Raw genomic sequence first — 10,502 nt, forward strand, 5'->3', positions numbered from 1 at the left:
CGAAACAGGCAACAGTTTCAAGCCTCGAAATTAGCAACTGGCCGATCCCGAGCGAGTTGCTTGTTACGAATCAATGTAGAATCAAATGAATGGATCACGCTCTAATTCCTAACTTGTCACACTTCATCTTATTTTTTTACAATTATGTGAATATCAGTATACAGCTACATATGTATGTGTTGTGTTATTATTGTGTATTGTATATGTATAATTCATATAGTATTATTATATTGTATATTCTATATACTACATTACACTCAAATGATGTTTCATTTGATTGTTAAATAGCTTTATTCAAATTATTAACTAGGCATTAAAATTAAAAAAAAAAAAACCAGCACTATAATTTCAGAAAATATATTTTTCGTAGTACTCCAAAATCGCTATGTGTTAGAGTGAGAAAACAATACATTTATTAAACTTAAATAATTTTTCCTCCAATTTTTTTTTATTTGTGTTATATAAATTAATTGAAATTATAGGTAAAAATATACCTGAAATTATTGATCATTGTCAACCATTAGATTTAAAAAAAAAAAAAACATTGATATAATATAATTTCGGAGAATATACTTTTCATAATACGACAGAATCGCTATGCATCAGAGTGAGAAAACAATACATATGTTCTGTCCTCTTTCCGCTATACTGTTCAGTCAACCGTGAAAATTTATGACTTCTTCGGTTTCGCGGACCTCTCACTCCTTCTCGGATCTCTCACTCGGCGGCGGACTTCAATCAAAGAAGTGGGGATAAAAATTTGCTAATTTCGAGGCTCGAAACTGTTGCTTGTTTCGAGGCAATACTGTACTTTCAAAAAATAAAAATTCAGGTAATAATTATCTACATATTGTTCAGTATTATCCAATATTAAAGAAGTAACCAAATTAACAACTTCGCTTCAATCGGTTGAATGAAAATTAAATTTATACAATATGAAGATAGAAAATAAATGAAATATACTTCATTTTCATAATACGTAAAATTAAACAGATGCCTAAGTAGAATATTATTTTAGTTGTACTCATCATCACAATGGTGCGTTTCATGTCTCTTCAGTATTCGAAATAATCGATGGCAAAATTTTGTATGTAATTTATATACCAATGGTGGTTGTATTATAGTTCGTGAATCAACCATAATTCTCCAGGATACTGAACGCATTATGAATCAGTCATTGCTTTACTAAGAATTTTTCTGACTTGCTTTAAACATTAGAAACCTACATACATGAAGGAAACATGCGACAGCAACATGTAAACATTCACTTTGAACTACAATAATGAGTTATGTATTGAAATAAACATATGTTGCACACTTCAAATAACTGCCAAACAATAGAAGTAAACGAAGGGAAACATACGTATACAGGGCGTTCCACAACTATGTAAGAGCAGAAAAGGAGTAGTAGGTAAGAACGATTCTTAACAACTTTTTCACTTCCCAAATTTTTGGTTGAGCCTTCATTTTCGAATTATTAGCAAAAAGCACTGACCAATGAAAGCGCTCATGGAGTAGGCAAGAGACAGCTACGAGTATGACAGCCCTCATAATCGTGAACAAGCGATTCGATACTGCGTCGGTATAACAGGTAGCTATTCAGTGAATATTAAATCGAATAACGAATTAAAAAGTTAAGAATAATATTATATTCTTCATTACTCTTAAATAGGAAATAACCCGAATTAGTTGTTTATCAAGAAGGAGTAAATTAAAATTTGATACTTTTCAAAAGGAATAAAGAATAAATTCACGAAAATTAATTTTATCAATTATTCTAACGAAGCAAACAAATTCCATACAACGAATTGCATAGAACCTTTTCTATACAATGAAATGGAACTGAAATGGAATATCTAATGGGTTATTAAATGATGTTTGTTAGACGTTATTGTTTTGTTATTGTTTTATTAAAATATATTATTGTTGTCTGTTACCTAGAGCCATATTTATGTACTTTATTTCACGTTGTCCTAAAACGGGAACAAGACATGGGCCTGTTAAACGCATAAAAGGATTCGTGGTGCAAAGATTCTCGTTAAAAATATTTGGACATAACGCGGCGCGAAAGTCGCTGTTAGAGTTTCATGCAGACAAGATTTATGATATGACAGAAGAAATTGGCCAGATTTGAATTCTACAGTTTATTATCTGTACCATCTGTGTGCCAGCACTACTATGGCACGTGACTTTTTAGTTTCAGTAAATGCATTTATGATCATGCACTCATTTAAAAATATTTTCGACTTCAGTGCCGCAGGCCATGTAATAAACGTCAAGGAATCGACGATTAAAGGACATCTCGAACTGAAAAATAACGGCTTCAGCAAACCGAGAACCGCGTCACAAGTTCTTGGCAAAACCCAAACTATTCTACGAAACGCCGTCTTCCCCCGTAGGAACTCCTGCTCTCCTTCCAGAAAAATACCGCGCCAAGAGCACAATGGAAGGGAGAACAAAGGTTTTAAATATGACAAAAAATGCTAGAAACAGACAGAGTAAACACAGAACAAGACAAAATAGCATTAGATAGTACAGACTATAATTAGAAAAATTATACATAGTTCAAAAACCATTGCTGAGTACTCAGACTGACAAATGCATAGTTCAAATCTAGCAAATACGGTCATACACCCGCACACATACCTCTAATATCATACAGACGGTCCTAATCTGCGTAAATAGGGTGGTCCTTCAATAGCATATTAGACGACACGAAGTGCAATATTTAGCGTCCTGACCTTACCCTATCAAACGCGGTTTAGTGCACATACACTAAAAAAATATGCACGAGAAAGCGAAATCCTACCTGGTTATATGCGTTGCTCAGGTCTGACACAAATCTTATTGATTAGGTGTTCCATTGGAGCGGCGACCACAGATTTAAAAAAAAAGACATTCAGAGGGGTGACAAATAAAAAAAAAACAACAGGGAAAGAGTGTCGCGGAATACGCGCATTGTTCTCAGCTCACGGCACACAACTCATTTACTTCCCTCGTCCTAGTACGCGATGTTCCCCTTCATGAGGAATTTCACGTCGAGGATGGGCCGCCCTATGTTGATTGGTTGGTCGGATCTTGAGGCTCTTTTCTGGTGGTGGCTAGGCGTGGTTTCCCCCACGCCCGGTGTCCACTGAAGCTGGCTGCTAGTCGTTATCATGGAGTCTGAAGGGTGGCTCGTGACAACGTCACCCGAACGCAGCGGTTGGATTTAGTCTGTGTCCAGCCCACCGTAAGCAGAACTCAAATATCCCTTCTCGCCCGGTCCAACCATATGCAATGTTAACACCTTATGGGATGAGGACGCGGCAGGGGAAAATAATACTTTTCTTTTCACCCTTAGCTTTCCGTTTTATTCTGTAGCAGGTCCACGACCTTACTCTTTGACTAACAGCGATGAACTGCCTAACTTTCATGCATACGGAGCGATTCATGAGAATCGCTCTCACTCTAAACCAATCATTCAACGATACACGCGTATTTCTCAGGCATTCCTCGAACTCGGACACCCAACGCGACACTCGAACTAATGATCCAAACATCCTCTCGCAAACGCTACGCAGCATCCACTCGGACTCAGGCAAACAATTCGTAAACGCATCTCATTCACACCTAAAATCTTAAACCTAGACTGAATACAATAATTTAGACAGGGACGTGGCGCCCGCTAAATCGACGCCACAACCCCATTTCTAAACCCCGAAAGTCATAACTTCTGAAAGTCCATCTCCAAATAGATATGGCGCCGAGCCGCCTCTCGGTGGGGCTTGCCCATACCACCCTTAGTACTGTTCAGAGTACGAGAGAAAACTAGCGGGACGGGAACGGGACTAGAGGGACGAAAAGAGCATCGCAGTGGTTAGATTGTAACGTTGCCGCCTTTTGTCACACGCATTTTCGGTAATAACGCGCTATTTGTCGAGGCGCCACACATACACTAATCGGTCGCATGACGCGGAGAGTGGGCCAGATACACTAGTCAAGGAGCACGGCTGGCTGTCGTGGCGAGCGCACGTGTTCGGGGGTCGCTCCGCGATAAATTTCAATTTTGGTGGGAAAAAGTGGTTAAAGGGTGATAAATAATGTTGTGAAGTGAGGGGAGATCGTGGGGGAAGTGAGCGGTGAAGTTTTGTAAAAATCGGTGGTGAAATAATAAATCTATAAATAAAAATCGAAATTTCGGTAATGGCGACCTCCACGCGACGCGAGGGAAAGCATGGGGTGCAAACCCATGAGTAATCGAAAGCGAGGAAACAAGTGTTCGGACCGACCGCGGAATAAAATAAATATGTGCGTGACTTAAATACGATTATTTTTATATATCGCGAGTGAAAATAGTGCAATTTAAGGGTGAAAGTTGCCCTCGAAGAAGGACTTGCGCGAACACGTGGTCGTGCGACATGTAGAAGTTGCGAGAGAAAGTCGCAGAAATTAAATTAATTAATTAATAATGTAAATGTCATTAGGGATTTAGAGTGTGGGAAAGGGCGAATGAAGCATACTGAATGCACGTGGTGATTAGTTTTGGCTATTTTCGTATTTTCATGATTTGATAGTAAATAAATAATGGCGTCGGTCAAGCATGCTTCGATATATCGTACGAACACGTGGGCATCTCCGCGCGAGGGAAAACGTAGAGCGTAAAGGCCGGTTCGCAAACATCCAACATGGCCGGGGAAGGGTGGCTGCAGGCGCATGGAGAGCGACCCTTAACCCTTTTAGTACCGAACGACGATATATCGTCGTTCCGTGCACTCGCCAAAAATACCAACGACGATATATCGTTGCGCCTCCGTTAGAGCGTTATTATACTCATCACAAGAGATCTGTGTTTAAGTATAACTTCATAAAATGTTAAAATGATTCATATCCGATGCAACACAAGTAAAAAAATGTTTATTAGATTAATTTTTTGTTATATCTTGTGTTGTTTCGTGCCGAAGGTATATGTCAGAGTAATAAGGTAGAAACGGGACACACGATATCCCTCGGATATCCGTCGACACGAGACAGTTTCTCGTACCGTAATCGGAATCTTTACGATGTTTACGATAGTTATCAGAAAACTCAAGTGGCATCCGTGCATCGACACTGCGAGCCTAAAATCTCTTTCAGTCTTTCTTGATCCGTCGAACGTGCAGTCAATATTCAAAAGCCGTGAACGCGTACTTAGAAACACAATTAGCAGCAGAAATTATTGTCAATTTTGTTGGTACCTTTTTCGAAAAATTATACCCTGTTACGAACATGGATGAAGCAGAATTAGTGCTAATTATTGACGAATTAGATATAGCTGAAGAACAAGTTGACAGTGATGACGAATTATTTGCATCAAACCATCGGTGTGATCGCAGGATACATAGCGACAGTGAATCCAGCGAAGAAGAATTGGAAGATGAAGATAGCGAGAGTGGTAGTGTTGAATCTCTCACGAATTTCAGGGAAGTAAATGTGGAAAACGATAGCCAATATTTCTACTTTGTACGATTTCCATGATGTCTTATATTTATGTTATTATTATGTTTTTTTATTAAATATCGAAACTCCATTGGTATCGATTTATTCTCTATTCATTTCGCAATATGCTGCTTTTTGAATTTTGTAAATATCATGCCTACTTTGGTTTTTACGAGCATTTTCGCAAACCTCTACAAATTTGTCGATTTGACCCAGTATTCTTCGCCTAGGTACGCTCTTTTCGTCCGGTGCTAAAAGGGTTAAGGACGAAGCCTAAGGGCGAAGCGAAGGCACGCGGCAACTAGCAAGATGGCGGAGGAAGGATCACCGCAAGCGCATGGAGAGCTGCCTTTAGGGACGAAGCCTATGGGTGAAGCGGAGGCACGCGGCAACAAGCAAGATGGCGGAGACATGGCGCGTTTTTCAAATGGTAAGCGAATAGGTTGAAGCAAGAAGACAGTGAGGAGGAGAAGAGGAAGAGGCGAGACAACACGGAACGAAATGAAGGAAGGAAGTAATTAATTAATTAATAAATAAATGAAGTGAATGAGATTATTAATAATAATAATAATAATAATATTAATTAATTAATAATTAACGAATAAATTATTATAAATAGTGAAGTGATTAGTAGATTAATAAATAAATAAATAATAAATAATAAATAATTGTCTGAGCGTTAGCGAAGACTATAAGATGAAAAATGTAGGGAAATTACCCACGCTAGGACCAAAACTACTGGACCAATCTCAACCAAATTTTGAACTTAGCATCCTCATGGCATGGGGCATTGCAGATGAAAATTTGGTTGAGATTGGCCCACTTTAATCCACTTTTTTACCTTGCAATCTTGAAACCATTTACACGAGAGCGACTTGACAATATTCGAAGGAAACCATCCGTTGTTGAAAGAAGATTTATGGCATCAAGAGATTTGTAGTTTTTAAATACATACTACTTTGAATATATTATCTTTTCATATTGTTTTCCGCATAAATTGCTTGAATTGATTCCATAATTTTCACATATCACAAATTTCATCCACAAGAATAAAAAAATTATAAAACTTAATACAATTGACATAATTTACATGAAGCATAACCGATAAAATAAACAAACTAAATATTATCAAAGTTATAGAAGTTTTTAACAGCATAAAATGAAAAAAAAAGCTCGAGGCTAATGCTATTTATATCTTTTCAAATCATAGAATGAACGATTGATTTTTATTGGTGTAGCACAATCAATCTATATACGCGCGCTCAGACTTCACTGTTATCAACAGTAGTCTAGTTAACAGATAGGCAACTAATTCGGTGTAGTGTTAGGAAAGTGATGTGGGAGTGCAGTGAAGTACTAGGAGTGTTGCGGGTACAGGGGAATATACGTGACCACGTGCGCGAGTGCAGAGGAACAGTGCAAAGCGGGAAATTGGCGGAAAAGTGTTGGAAGAACTGCGGAAAACGCTCCAGCACTCTGGAAATTCCGAAGTCACAACGATGGTGGAGAAAAAGGGCCGCATTGAGAATATCCAGCATGGCGAAGGAAGGAACGCTGCAAACACTTGGAGAGCGGCCCTAAAGGTTGAAGCAAAAGGATGCAGCAACAAGCACGACGGCGGGGGCATGGCGCGCTTTTCAAACGGCAAGAGGAGAGGAAGAAGCAAGAGGACAGCGAGAGGGAGAAGAGGAAGAGCAGGAGTAGGAGAAGCGGCGAAACAAAAATAGACACGACCGATCAAACGACTCAAACCCGCAAGAGAGGAAACCGGTGTCAGCCTGGTCATAGCACCATTAGGGGGCACTAAACGGGGACCGACGGAGCGGGGGAGAGGAGGAAGAGAGGTCAAATTGAGCAGAGGATTCTTCTGATCAACTGCTGATTCAACTAGGGACCCAGTCGTCAGCCTGGTCATGGCACCATTAGGGGGCGACAATGGGGACCGAGTGGGATCGGCGGGAGAGAAGAAGGAGAAAACATAAGACACGATCGATCGAACGACTCAAACCTGCGAAGGAGGAAACCGGTGTTAGCCTGGTCATAGCACCATTAGGGGGCACAAAACGGTGACCAACGGAGCGGGGGAGAAGAGGGAGAGAGATCAAATCGAATCGAGCACCCTTCCGATCAACTGTTGATTCAGCAAGGAATCCAGTCGTCAGCCTGGTCATGGCACCATTAGGGGGCGACAACGGGGACCGAGTGGAATCGACAGGAGACAGGAAGAAGAAATTTTTACCGAGAGCAATGGGCTCATGTAGCATTGTGGAAGAAGACTGGGGTGAAATAGGCAAACGTGGGGGAATTAAAACTAGAAATTACACTTAGGTGGGAAATGGTGGGGAGAGGTCGCGGTTTTTTGCCGTATGTTCGAGCCCACCGGGAGGCGGTGCCGAGGGGGCGTTACAAGGTCAGCTGGAGGTCAGCGCATTTTGCCCGGGAGCCTCCCCTAGATCTTGACGCAGCCCCTAGGACCAAAACCCTTTGGTTGAGAGCATCCATTCCCCACACATGGAACACATACGCGAGGGGTGGGGGCGGGGGGGAAGTCTTTCTTCCACAACTGCGAGCGATGGCCTAGACCAGGTCTACTATGCCCCATCCGGTAAGGAAGCCTGGCGGGTTGCCGCCAACCACCGCGTAGCGGGGGCGGGAGACAGTTTTAGTGAGTAGGCCGTGGAAACCGCCCCTCTTCTAGGGGCGCCGGAAGCGGGAGTCAGACACTATCTGGGCTATCTTCCCAGATGTCCGTTACTGGATTTCTGTCTTCCTCAAACAAAAAAAAAAGATACACTAGTCAAAAAAATTCCTTAAATTTTTAGGTCATTTTCAAATTGCTCTACCTCCGTTGCAATTCATCACAGAAGACATCTAGAATAGTCATTTTAAAGCTTCAGGTCTCTAGTTTTCGACCTTTTATCTCAACAATTTTTTGAGCCCATTACCATTAACAAAATATACAAAAAATCGCGATGAAAAAGTTTTAGAATTTTTTTCTTTTTTTTAAGGATTGTAAAAACATAGAAAAAATTTTTTGATTAATGCCACTTCTAGGCTGCTGTTCCTTGTTCCTTCCCCTATAATTTGCACGTCCATGAAGTTCGTTTCGACGATCGGTCGCAAAGTTATGAGCTACCAAAGCCGAAATGATGCTTTTTCCTTTGATAGTCATTATCTCATGAACCCACTATCGAACAGAAATTGTAAATACGGCTCCAGAAAGCGGAGAGTGCACCCTTTAAGATGGCTATATCAGTTTTTGATTAAATGTTTTTTTCTATGCTTAATATTGATGTAAAGAAACGTCAAAAAACGGCGTTTTTTCCACAAATTACAAAAGTTACGGTATCTTTGTAAATAAGTATTGTAATGATTATGCGTAGGTTTTTTTTTAAGCTCATGTTGCCCACAAAATGTGTGCGAAGTTTCAAACAACTCCGATTCTTTGTTCCCTATGAACCGATGGATCAAACTTTGAAATCTGAACGAAAAGAGTTAAGGAAATGTCATTATTGCTCCTATCCGCGACTAATCCGTTTATTCGGTAAAAAAGTTTGTCTCTGCATTTACCGGTACTTTTGCTGAATTTTTAAAGAATGTTTTGGTCTGAGAAGGTCGGATTTACGCTTCCTCTTGTGTGTGTGAGTTCGTGCGTATATGTGCCGTATATATGCAGGTATATAAACGTCTGCGCGGGTGAGTGTAGTTTTGTTGTTTGAATAAAAATTCGAGGGCTAGTAAATTTAATATCGAGTATTACCACCACGGTTGTTAATTACATCTTGCAAACGTTGACGCATATTAATGCATCGCCGTATCATGGCTTGGGGAATTTGGTTCCAAATTCGAAGAAGCGCATTTTCCAGCGCACGTAAATTCCGTAAATGCGGATAGTCCGTTCGCAATCGATGCCCCATCATATCCCAAACGTGTTCAATTGGATTGAGATCTGGGCTCATTGCTGGATGTGGTAGCGTATTAATTGTGGTGTTGCGACAGAAATCGTCTTGTAACGTTCGCTGTATATGGTCGAGCATTGTCTTGGACTAATCTAAATCGGTTCCAAGTGTATTCTCGAATAGGTAAGACATGCGGACTTAAAATTTCATTGATATACCGGCTTGCATTCAATCTACCACGTATGGTTACCAATTGAGTCCGGTTAAACCGCGAAATACCTGCCCAAACCATTACCGAATCACCATTATACGCTGCTACAGGAACAGTGTTCATCTGACGATTTCGCTCTCCGCGATAACGCCAAACTTGAGGACGTCGATCATTTCCGTGGAGGCAGAATCTTGATTCGTCTGTGAACAAGACATTGTTCCATTGGTGTGTCCGCCAATTAACGTGCTGACGTGCATACGTTAATCGATTACGGCGATGTCTAGCCGTAAGCATTGGTACGCAAACAGGTTGTCTCGCTCGTAATCCAACCTGCCTCAAACGATTTCGAACAGTTTGACCTGAAATGATGCGCTGAGATTCTTGATGGTGGCGGTTTCGAAATCGTAGCGCAATAGCATCGGCATGGGCAAAGGGCTCAACTCTTGCATGTCTAACAATTGTTCTGTCATCTCTTGGGGTAGTGATACGTCCCCGACCTTGAACTGGACGTCGGCCGTATCTGCCAGTCTGTTGATATCGAGCATAGTTTCGACAAACGACCGACAGACTTATACCCATCATATTCCCGATTTCGCGGTAACGGTAGCCTTCCTCAACGAGGATTACAAGACGAGCAGCTTGCGCCTCAGTCAAATGACGTCGAGCCATAATTAAATAAAAAATTTTGTAAAATTTTTGTTCCCTAAACAAGAATTTTTACATAAATTTAAAATTTGTAAATTTAAAATTTTTTAAATTTGTAATTTTAAAATTCATAAATTTAACATTTTTCTTTCTATGCAAAGAACGAGAGGAACAGGTATGTTTAAAGCAGCTTGAATTCGCAATACTTCAATGTACGATGTATCGTTCATGAATTCGGAGTTAGCAATGAATATACAGGGTCCTGCACGTGGAATGTAAGCACAGGCGCG

Source organism: Megachile rotundata, chromosome 3 (assembly GCF_050947335.1).
Source record: "Megachile rotundata isolate GNS110a chromosome 3, iyMegRotu1, whole genome shotgun sequence".
NCBI classification, from domain to species: domain Eukaryota; kingdom Metazoa; phylum Arthropoda; class Insecta; order Hymenoptera; family Megachilidae; genus Megachile; species Megachile rotundata.